Genomic DNA, 12,159 nt, shown 5'->3' on the forward strand with positions numbered 1-12,159 from the left:
TTCCTGTAAATGGTTTGATCAAAATCACTACAAGGGCATGCAAGGCGCTTCTTGCAGCCTTAAAATAAGTACTGAGGGATAGCAGTGAAGTAAAAAAGAATAGAGACCTAAATAGAGTGGCAATAAGGGAAGGTAGAGTTAAAGATAGCACTGTTGGAGGACCTCATGACAGCCAGTGTTCTGAGGGACAGCACAATGTTTTGAAGTATTGTTAACCATCCCTTCTTTAATGAGGCACAGGACCTAGAGCTGGTTGATAAAGGTCTGCCACTGGCTTGGATGACTAATTTTTCAGAGCTACAAAATGGGGATGATTCAGAACCCTCTTCCTGTGTGCGTTTGAGGAAACCAAGTTGAGGATACTTTTAGATGAAGTTAGGAATGCAATCTTATCCCTCCCAGCAGGGAAGGCACCTGGAACGGGGTTCTGGAAGGCATGTTTAAGTCATTGGTGGAATTATGGGCCCCTAGTCTTACTTTACAAATCAATGTTGCTATTTCTAGTTCTATCCCAGAGCCCTGGTGTCATTCAGTGATAGTGGCTGTTTTTAAGAAGGGAGACAGAAAAGACTCTACTTGTTATAAACTGATGTCACTAGTTATTAGGGCTTTTGTGGAGGAAGAGCGGATCCATCCTTTGACAGCCCAAATGCTGGCTGGCCCACCACACTTGAGTAGGCAGATACATGTAAGGATCACAGGTGATGGCCTGTTGGGTCAGACCTTATATTCAGAGAATGTAACTCCAGCTGTGAGTAATGGGGGCAGTCTTGTTGGAGAATCAGCTCCCTCTATCTTTGATGGAATTTAACAATCCCAGGATAATCCCATCAAAAAATTGACATGGAATGTACCAAGATGTTGGAGGAGGATGAGTAGGGTTTTCTTATTGACACATTTGACATCTTTTTCTTTCAAGAGACGTGGTGCCTAGCCGCCTGCTCATAAGAGTAGGTATACATCTTTCTGTGTGAATGCAATCCAATATGCTAGGGGTAGACCCTCAGGGGAGTTGTGCAAATGGATCAAAACATCACTCCAATGTAGAATATTTCAAGTGCCTCTAGCTTCTTGTGATTTATTAGGAGTTGGACTGGTGCTTCCATCTGGGTTGATACTAAGAATCTATAATGTCTACAATAGAGTAGAGAATAGCAATAAGGAGACTGAAGTAATTAGTATTTTAGAGCAAGCCCTTCTGGAGAGTCTGGATACGGATATGATTTTGGTTGCAGGTTATTTAAATGCCACCTTTGAACCATTGGCGGCCTCACCACTTGATCTAATGCAAGAACAGGATAAACAATGGGTTATTCCGTTTTCAGATCTACCCACAGTTAGGTGGACAGCAAAGGCGGGTCAACTGCGATCTTAGGGACACTAACTGTAGATGTCACTCTGATCGCCAAGGCAAATTGACTTTTAACAGATTAGTACATAGTAGCAGAATCAACTACTTTTTGGCAGTCGTAAAGCTCTGGCTGGTAATGGTGGATATGGATATAGTCGAGCGCTCATATAGTGACCATAATGCTCTTTGTATGCTGCTATGGGATGAAGTACCCCCAGCTCAGGCATCTTATGGTAATAGAGAAGCGGTTCCCTCTCGTACACTAACAATCTTAGAACATTTAGATGGGATTGGGTGATGAAAAACCCAGAAGCACTGGACGTGATTAAGAATAGTGTAATTGTCAACTACGTGTCTCTATCGAAGCTCCCTCCTGTTTCTAGAATCGAGAAGTTTACTATTAAGCATGAAAAATCCCCACATCGGAGAGGTATTGGGGAAACAAAGTTGCATGGAGAATATTGTACCTAACTCTGATAATTGGTATAATGGTGAATGCAGGAAAGCTAAGAACGAGCTCATCGTGGCTATTAAGACAAAAATATAGCAGATATATTTATGAAAAGGAGGTTGTATCAGCAAGTGTTAAATAAAGCTGAAAGAGAATCAGGGTGCTCCCTACAAAAAAAAAAATTGGTTGTGGCTCGCATACAGGAGTGGATTGGGACGAGAATATACTCTCGGATTGGCAGGTGGGTTTTAGCTCAAATGTGAGTACTGTGGATCAGATTTTTTGTTTTGTCTGCATTTGCCAGAAAGAGGTGATTATTGGCAAGGGTAAACTTTATGTTGCTTACTTCAATCTTCATGCAGCATTTGATTTGGGCCCCTTTGCCAAGATATGGAGGGTCCCTGAGGAGATGGGGGTACCAACTCCCTTGTTGTACATTCTTGTGATTCTTCATGCTGATATACTTGCACAGGTGAGATGGGGGCAGGACGGGGCCTTGACCAACCCCATCCATATTGATTGGGGGGTCGGGCAGGGGTGTGTTCTGGTACCTACTCTCTTTGCATTTAAATGAAATGGTGCAATTGGCCTTTTGGATAGAGATGGATGCGATGCACCCAAGATTGAAAGGTGAAGGGTTCCCACATGTTTTTGCAGATGACACTTTGTTATCCTCTAAGTCCCCGCAGGGTTTGCAACAACTACTGAATGCCTTTCAACTGTTTTGTGTGTAGTGGTGATTGGAGCTTAACAGCTCCAAGACCAAATGGGTGATTTTCACCACACAGACTTTGACTTTTTGTGAGAAGAGGATGCTAGTGAATACAACTCTAGATGTAGTGTCCAGCTTTGAGCATGAAATTTAACAAGAATGTATGCTGGTCACCGCAGGTGGAGAAAACCTATTTATCTTTGATCCAACACACTGTTTGGGTGTCTCTGGCATTGGAAACGTATAATGAGAAGGCCCTAGGGGCGGTTCTATATGTTGCAGAGCTGCGGGGTTATTTACATACAGAGTGTTTTTCCATAGCAGAGCAGAGGTTTTTAAGAACCCTACTAATCTCCCAGCAAGTATAACGTTGATCCCCCTAAATCTAGACACAGCCCAAAGGAAAACTGCCCACAAGACTGAATGCAGAATGTTGACCTATTGGTATAGGCAATGGACAATGCCTGTCCTCGTTTCCTAGCAGGAGTGAATCAAGGAACGTTTGGTCCTCCATCACGCACTGAAAATACATTGGCTCTGTGCCACTAAGGCCCTACACCACACATGGACAATAATTGGATTTCACCAGAGAGCATGTGTTTGATTGAAAAAGCCATTATAAGGGCTCCTTATCTGTGTCTTTCACTGATCAGAAGCCAATAGTCTTTTTTACGAAAACACTATTGATGAAATTGTCCCACCATTCGCAAGGAAACTCTATCTTCAATTTAGGAATGGCACTTTACCTATAAAATAATGTACTTGTAGAAGGCAACAGGAAAATGGTTCATATGATGATTTGTGTGCAGGCTGTAAAGGATGTTCTGTTTATTTGCCCCTTTTATAAACAAAAACTTGCAAAATGGATTGTCCCCCTTTACAAAGATTTGAGTTGTAAGGAGCTTCAGGAAACTCTCAGAATGTTGCAGTTTTATACTAGACAGATTGTAGGTTTTTGCCTGGCTATGTTTTTAAAGGCATAGATTAAGCATGCTAAATTCCTTCAGTCTGCTACTGACCTTGGATAAGAATTGTTTGATGTTTGTGAGGTTTTTTAGTTGGACATTTCTATGCTGTAGATTTTATCTGTGATTTTCATCCTTGTATAGTTTTAGATAGTGGTTTGTGCCATGAAGTTCTTTGGTTTTATACTGTTTTTCATTGATATATTTTAATTGTTGATATTTATATTTGCATTTCTATATATATGTGTATTGTGGTTGTCTTGTTTGTCTATACTTTCATGTTCCACAGATATCGAAATAAAGTTCTGTGGTATGGTATGGTATAAACGGATATCGCTAGTTGATGTTGAAGTAAAACTTATTGGCTGGGTCATATTGGGGAGATTAACCCACTGGCCCAATGAGCATAGCATTCTGTTGAATCTCCAGTATGGGTTCAGTTCTGGTAGGGGTCCGATATAGCAGAACCACAATCTATAATCACCAAATATACTAAGGCCAAAGGGGGTTCGGTGTATCTGGCCTTCATGGACCTCAGCTCTGCCTTTGACAAGGTGAACAGGAATAAGCTTTAGGCAGAGCTAGGGTCCATGGGGGTTGAACCTGCACTTGTTGCCTTCTTGAAATAAATCCATCATGCTCTAATGGGCTCAGTTTGATTCAGGAGTATTGGGGAATGCACAAAGCACTTTAACCTTAAGCGGGGAGTTTATCAGGGTTGCATTCTGTCACCCTTTCTTTTTATTATATATATTAATTGTCTTGTCACATGGCCCATAGGGACGTTGTCCTATTGGTTTGCGGCGTGGTGGTTCTCCTATTATTGCTTCGCAAAGGATCCTTGATCTGTGGAGCTGCAAAAACCCAGTTCAGTTGCAGCTGTACCGTGATCAAATGAGGCAGTTCTTTGGTTCTAGGCCAGTGGAGTCTTTTACCATCGACTACTGGATGACCTTCCATTACGCTTACTTCACCTGCGTGCAACTTGTGTTTCACTGCCTCCGGTGCCCTTTTCAAGGGACCAACTTCAAGTTGGTGGTAAGCCATTCACAAACAGGGAGGGGTCCCCAAGGAACCCCTTCTTCTTTGTGAATAGTGACGCCAACATCTTTTCAGGGCAGGCAGTGGTCCCTCAGACCACTGCCGACTCTAAAAAGAGTAAAAGAAAACTTTTTTTTGTTTTAATGCATCCCGTTTTCCTTCACGGAAAACGCTGTATTTCCAAACAAAACCTGTTTTATTTAAAAAGCAGTCACAGACATTTTGTCACTCCCCTTTTTGTTCTTCTATGCCATTTAGATCAAAGGAGAACTGATTCTTTCCTTGCGACAGAGGCCCAGCTTACACTGCTGCTAGCATGGACAGGGTCCTACTATTTGAAATCGTTGTATATTAGTACTATTATGATTTTCCGTGCTAAATCATTTTTCTTCCTCTTGATGGACCTTGAAATGTGTATTAGGAGTCAAAGAGCAAATCAGACATCTCAGCTTAAATAGTATCAATAGTTTTAAGTTCAGTCAATGATAATTGTTGTGATCATTTTCCAATACCTTTATTCTCATTAACAGATTAGTAAGGTTCTCTTCTTTATTTTGTCTTTATTTCAGTTAGTCCATAAATCAAACATTTTTACAGAAAACTCATCAAAAATTGGTTAGAGCAAAGCATCAAATATATTGCATTAAGCACGCTCCATAAGGGAATATAGTCTCAAATCTAAAGATGAGGATCAGAGGTTTCGATTTTGAGAACCCATGAAGAGTTCTATTTCACAGAAAAAATAAGGTTATAGAAACATGAAGTTTCAAAGTCAAATTAGAGTAGCAGAAATTCCCGTAAAGAGTAGTCCATAAGACTCAGCCGAGTCTCAATAAATCCTTGTAAATCAGCATACAGTTGCAGTAGCAATCTGTGAAATAACAAATGGCAAAGGTAAGGCACAGAGGGAATTCAGTAGTAGCAGTGGCCCCAACTATTAGGGCCCCGCCACGGGGAAGGGACCATCTTAAAAACATTGCCTCTACCTAGGAACACACACTAATAAAAAACCAGGAAAACATGTTAAAACATTGTATCAAGCTTCTTACTCCATGAACTAATAGGATGTTTGGTAAGCAGGTTTAGCTCCTCCATTCGCCCGAAAATACTTTCGGCTTGTAGACATTTATAACAAGTTTAGCTACAGTCAGTCTTGCATAGTTAGATACTGCAAACATTGGACTTGGTTCTCATAAACCTTAAAACACAGATTGGCCTTCTACAACTAAGTTTGCTCCTATGCAAGAACAATGAACTATTAAGTAAATGGCAACATTTCTGTTAGGTAATGCATTCTTTTTACTTTGAATCAAGCATCAGTGTTTAAAATGCACAAATTATTCTATTCAGACGTTTTATTAAACACAAGAAAGTAGGAACATCAACCGGTAACAATGGTTGCCTTTTCCAAATCAGCACATTTCAAATCCGTCTCTTTTTCTATATCACCTTCTATATTTATCATTGCACCATAAACTACTAGAGTGATTATTTTCAACTTAATTCATTAACCTTCTCACTGCCAGTTGGAACCCTTTTGACAAGTGGGTCATGCACCAAAGGGAAGACAGTTCAAAAGAATTGAAAGACTTGCCATATTTATGACTGGTATCCAAATGATATTCATTCCTGTTCGTGACCACTGTGGCACACACTGTTGTTGCAATGGGTCAGAGACATTTCTTTTTTGCTTCTAAAAAAAAAACATGGCTGAGTTGGCGATCATAATACGGCAGTCAACCTGGCATTACATTTTTAAGAGCAGAACTTAAAGCGAAAATTCCCCACCATAGCATGTTATTTTTTGTCATTTGAAAACTTTACCAAATATATTTCTTATCTTTAATCTTGTTTTAGATGTGCTTGCATAATATACCCACATTCACAGAGGTTTGCCTGTCCGCTTGTACTAAGTTATTGATTGTAGACAGTTGGGGGAGGATGGAGGGTGGGGGGCGGAGAGGGGGGTAAAGAAGAGAAACAAGTACCTTCTTGCTGTGTCTTGACGCGTCTTGCTGCGTCTTGCCACTTCTTGCCGCGTCTTGCCATTCCCTACACCGGCATATCCAGAACAGCACCCAGGCTCCCCTGAGCCAATCACAATGCTGAAATGCAGTGTTGTGATTTGCTGCCCTAAGCCAATCACAGCGCTGCAATGCAGCATTGTGATTGGTATGAGCACCGTAGTTCATCACTCAGACGGGGACTGGGGTCCTGGGCATGGTCTCCACGCAGGCTGTAAGGCAACCTGCATGGAGAACATCCAATGTTTGCATGGATTACTAGGGGCAGCGTATGCCGGAACACCCCTCCCGGGCTGGCGGTTCTTTGCAGGTGACCAGATGGACTATGCTCGGACAACATCTTTCCTCAGTCTGGGGGCTCCCTCCTCCAGCCCATGGCGTGGCAAAGTGCCCGGTACGGGCTCCATGGGTCCTGGGCAGTCCTCCCACAGGTGTCCGGGCCTGAGAGCTCCGACAGTCCTTCCTGTGCCTGAGGCCCAGCCGGGGTCCCAGATCTCCCCGAGAAGCAGAGCCCCCGAACCCTGCAAGGGCAGGCAGGAGCCCAACAGCGAAGGCACGGGGCAGAAAGATGGAAGTCCTTTCGGTCCCGGCCATCTGGTCGCACCTTTCCCCTTGACCATCTGGTCGCACGCAAAGCTTTCCAATGGGGCAACCAGATGACCGGGCTGCCCTGGAAGTCCCGATGGGGGCTCATTTGCCTCCCTGATCCCAGCCAGGGATCCAGGAGGTCGGGCGCATCTGCATCTAGGGTCCCCTGCGGTGCACACAGGTTACCAGAAAGAGGGGTAGCCCTCCTCCGGATTACTAGGGACAGGGTACTCTGGAACCCCTTTCGACCTAGTGGTCCTCAGCCAGCAGCTGGACAGGCCAGGACTCTGCCCCAGCCCAGGGTCTGTCCCCGGGCCTGCTGGGTGGTAGGCTGCTGTGGATTGGGTCCTGTGGGCAGAGGGATTCTCTCCCCGCTTGGCTGGGTTCAGGGGCTCCCAAGGGCCCCGTTGAGGGCAGCCTCCCCACCCCGGGCTCTGTCCTCAGTCCTGCTGCGTGGCAGGGTGCCCAGGACGGGGTCCTGCGGGCCCGGGGAGGGTTCCTCTGTGCCTCAGGGCCCGGGAGCCCGGGCTGGGTTGGGTGCTCCTTCCCCGGGCCTCATTTCCCGGACTCCCGCACTGCCAAAGGCCCGTGATGGGGTTCTGTCGTGCCCAGGGGTCCTCCCAATGTTTGGCTGGGTTCAGGGGCTCTCAGGGGCCCTGGGGAGTGCAGCCTCCCCACCCATGGTTCTGTCCTCGGTCCTGCCACATGGCAGGGTGCCCTGGATGGTGTGCGGTGGGCCTGGGGAGGCTGCCCCTGCACCTCCAGGCCTGGGAGCCCCAGCTGAGTCCAGGGGCCCACCAGGCCCCAGATTGGGTGCTCTGGCCCTGGGCACCATCCCCCGGCCTGCCGCTCTGCCAAAGGCCCGGAACGGGGTTCCTTTGTCCCCGGGGAGCCTCCCCTTGCTTGGCTGGGTTCATGAGCTCCGGCCAGGGCCCATGATGGCCCGGGGAGGGCAGCCTCCTCACCCTGGACACGGTCCTTGGTCCTGCTGCATGGCAGGGTGCCTGGGTTGGTGTCCGGCGGGCCCAGGGAGGCTTCCCCTGCACCTATGGGCCTGGGAGTCCCGGCTGGTTCCAGGGGCTCCGGTTCGGGTGCTCTGCTAAAGGCCAGGGAGCCTCCCCTTGCTTGGCTGGGTTCATGAGCTCCAGCCAGTGCCCCTGAGGGCCCCGGGAGGGCGGCCTCCCCACCCTGGGCACTGTCCTCGGTCCTGCTGCGTGGCAGGGTGCCCGGGATTATGTCCGGCGGGCCCGGGGAGGCTTCCCCTGCGCCTCTGGGCCTGGAAGCCTGGCTGGGTCCAGGGGCCCCGTTGAGCCCCAGGTCATATGCTCTGGCCCTGGGCATCATCTCCCCGCCTTCTGCTCCACCAATGGCCCAGGATGGGGGTATATCGATCCCTTGCAGGCCTCCTCTGCTTGTCAAAGTGTCCGCGGGCCCCGGGTCGGAGGGCCGTCGAGTCCCCCTCACAGCCTCCATGGCTGTAGCCCAGCTGGGGCCCTGGGCCTCCGGTCCCCAATCCCCCAGAGCCCGCTCTCTCTTTCGTTGGGGCGTAGAGTGACCAGATGGCTTCCCTTTCGAGCCCGGCCATCTGGTCGCACCAATCACCTCGGCCATATGGTTGCACGCAATGCTTTCCTATAGGGTGACCAGATGGCAGGGCTTCCCTGGAAGTCCCGATGAGAGCTCATTTGCCTCCCTGATCCCAGCGAGGGCTCCAGGAGGTCGGGTAGATTTACGCCTTGGGTCCCCTCTGTCACCTCATGTGCACAGATTACAAGAAAGGGGGTAATTTACCTCCAGATTACTAGGGAGAGGGTCAGTCAGACCTGGGTGAGGTCTGGCAATTCCGAGACAGGGGAAGGCAGCACCCGGGCCCCGGCCGCCGGGGCCCCCAGGGGCCCAGCTCAATGCCTGCCTCTCGGCCCCTTCCTGATGGGCCTTTCCTCTGGGCCTGCTCACCCCGGGAGCAGGCAGGGACATGAAGCCGGCATCAACCGCGCAGGGCAGCCTGCCAGGGTGGCCTCGGCCATACTCCAATCGATTGGGCACTCTCTGTCTGTTTAGAGATGGAATGCTTGGCCAGCCTTGGCTGTTGTTTCAAACAAAGAGCTTCCACCCCGCATGGACCGTCCGGCTCGACGGCCTGCCACCTGGCGGGAGGCCCTTTACCCTACCCAACAGATTGAAGGCCGAGTGGCCCTAGCAGCTCGTGTACCCCAGTGGTCTGCCCCAAGCGGAAGGAGTCAAGTGGTGCCAGGCCCTTGGATGCTGCCACCCAGCAGGTTCGTAGGCCTCACGCGCCACGCAGTCACCCCTCTTCACCCAGCACACTTCCACAGCAGTTTGGAACGACCGTTTTGAGGGGTGCCGCCACCAGCAGGCCCGGCACCCCTGCGTCTTGCTCAGGCTGTGCCTCGGCCCGCCTCTCCCTCCTGGGGGCGATGGCTGGGCCCACCGGTGCCCACGCAACTGCACCTCTCCACACCCCTCCAGCGAGCCCTCCCACCCAGGCGGGCTGGTTCCTTCCCCCAGCAGGCTCCTGAGAGGGAGGGGTGCACAAAGGTTGTCCGGTCGGGGAGATGGGCATGTGTCTTTTCCTAACCCACTCCGTCAGCAGGTGCGGCTACCTGGTTGAACCTGCCAGGAGCATATGCTTGTCTCAAACATTAAGCCATGCACGTGTAAGTAAACACAGCCGGTACACTGAAACTGTGAATGGCTCATTAAATCAGTTATGGTTCCTGCGATCGCTCCATCTGTTACTTGGATAACTGTGAGAATTCTAGAGCTAATACATGCCGATGAGTGCTGAACTCCCAGGATGCGTGCATTTATCAGACCAAGACCAATCCGGGCTCGACCGGCCGCTTTTGTGACTATAGATAACCTTGGGCCGATTGCATGTCCCTGTGATGGCGACGATACATTCGGATGTCTGCGCTATCAACTTTTGATGGTACTTTCTGTGCCTACCATGGTGACCACGGGTAACGGGGAATCAGGGTTCTATTTCAGAGAGGGAGCCTAAGAAATGGCTACCACATCCAAGGAAGGCAGCAGGCGTGCACATTATCCACTCCCGACTCCGGGAAGTAGTGACAAAAAATAACAATACAGGACTCTTTTGAGGACATGTAATTAGAATGAGTACACTTTAAATCCTTTAACGAGGATCCATTGGAAGGCAAGTCTGTTGCCAGCAGCCACGGTAATTCCATTAAAGTTGCTGCAGTTAAAAAGTTGGTAGTTGGATCTTGGGATTGAGCTGGCGGTCCGCCGCGAGGCGAGCTACCTCCTGTCCCAGCCCCTGCCTCTTGCCGCCCCCATGATGCTCTTGACTGAGTTTCCTGGGGGTCCGAAGCGTTTGCTTTGAAAAAATTAGAGTGTTCAAAGCAGGCCGGTCAACTGAATACTGCAGCTAGCAATAATGGAATAGGATTCCAGTTCTATTTTGTTGGTTCTCAGAACTGGGGCCATGATTAAGCGGGGCGTCCGGGGGCATTCGTATTGTGCCGCTAGAGGTGAAATTCTTGGACCGGCGCAAGACGAACCAAAGCGAAAGCATTTGCAAAGAATGTTTTCATTAATCAAGAATGAAAGTCGGAGGTTCAAAGACGATCAGATACCGTCGTAGTTCCAACCATAAACGATGCTTACTAGCGATCCGACGGTGTTATTCCCATGACCCGCCAAGTAGCTTCCGGGAAACCAAAGTCTTTGGGTTCCGGGGGGAATATGGTTGCAAAGCTGAAACTTAAAGGAACTGACAGAAGGGCACCACCAGGAGTGGAGCCTGCGGCTTAATTTGACTCAACACAGGAAACCTCACCCGGCCCGGACACGGTAAGGATTGACAGATTGATAGCTCTTTCTCGATTCTGTTGGTGGTGGTGCATGGCCGTTCTCAGCTGGTGGAGTGATTTGTCTGATTAATTCTGATAACGAACGAGACTCCTCCAGGATACCTAGTTATGTGACCACCAGCGGTCGGCGTCCAACTTCTTAGAGGGACAAAAGGCGTTCAGCCACACGAGATCAAGCAATAACAGGTCTGTGATGTGATGCCCTTAGATGTCCGGGGCTGCACGCGCGCTACACTGAATGGATCAGCGTGTGTCTACCCTTCGCCGACAGGTGCGGGTAACCTGCTGAACCCCGTTTGTGATAGGGATTGGGGATTGCAATTATTTCCCATGAACGAGGAATTCCCAGTAAGTGCGGGTCATAAGCTCGCATTGATTAAGTCCCTGCCCTTTGTACATACCACCCGTCCTTACTACCGATTGGATGATGTAGTGAGGTTTTTGGATTGGCCCGCCGGGGTCTGCAACGGCCCCTGGCGGAGCGCCAAGAAGACGATCAAACTTGACTATCTAGAGAAGTAAAAGTCATAAAAGGTTTACGTAGGTGAACCTGCGGAAGGATCGTTAACGTCAGAGCGGCCCGAGCGACCGATGGCGCCAGCCCGAAGCCCTCGACCCACCTCCTGCGAGCACGCACCGAAGGCACAGGGCCTGGCCCTGCCCTGGTGCGCCCCGGCCGGCAGAGCAGTCCGTGGCTGCATGGGGCGACTGGGCGAGGACCGGGACTTTGGTGGGCCTCTTCCCCCGGGGAGGGCCCGACCAAGGTGCGAATGACCGGGGACGGGGGTCGGCCCCCATCTCCTTTCCCTTTCTTGGGAGGGGATCAGTGGTAGGACCTCCCGAGACAGAACCCAAGCTCACCCGGCATGAACCCTGCGGTTAGGGGGAAGTGGCAGTGCATCCCCGGGCTGGTACCACCCCACTTGAAAGGCCCTGCCGCTGGCTGGGTCCTCCCACACCGAGTCCCGGCCCGACGGGATTCCGGGTGACCGAGGAGAGGCCCTTCTCGTGTGGCAGGGCGACCTGGAAGAGAAGGGGCCGAAGGCTTGCAAGGGGACCCTGACTCCTCTCAGTGGGAGGCGTGCAGGATGGGGAGCCGCCTGGCTTCTCCCTACCGGCGCCTCCGACCCTGGTGAGGGTGTGGTAGACTAATCGCCAGCCAATGGC

The 12,159-nt window shown here is 49.8% G+C and overlaps 1 pseudogene; it reads left to right on the forward strand.

Annotated features, from left to right (window-relative positions):
- The first annotated feature begins 9,753 nt into the window (after positions 1 to 9,753).
- LOC146821681 (18S ribosomal RNA) lies at positions 9,754 to 11,559 on the forward strand (annotated as a pseudogene).
- Positions 11,560 to 12,159: the final 600 nt, after the last annotated feature.

The sequence above is a fragment of the Triturus cristatus genome, chromosome 6, assembly GCF_964204655.1.
Source record: "Triturus cristatus chromosome 6, aTriCri1.1, whole genome shotgun sequence".
NCBI lineage: Eukaryota > Metazoa > Chordata > Amphibia > Caudata > Salamandridae > Triturus > Triturus cristatus.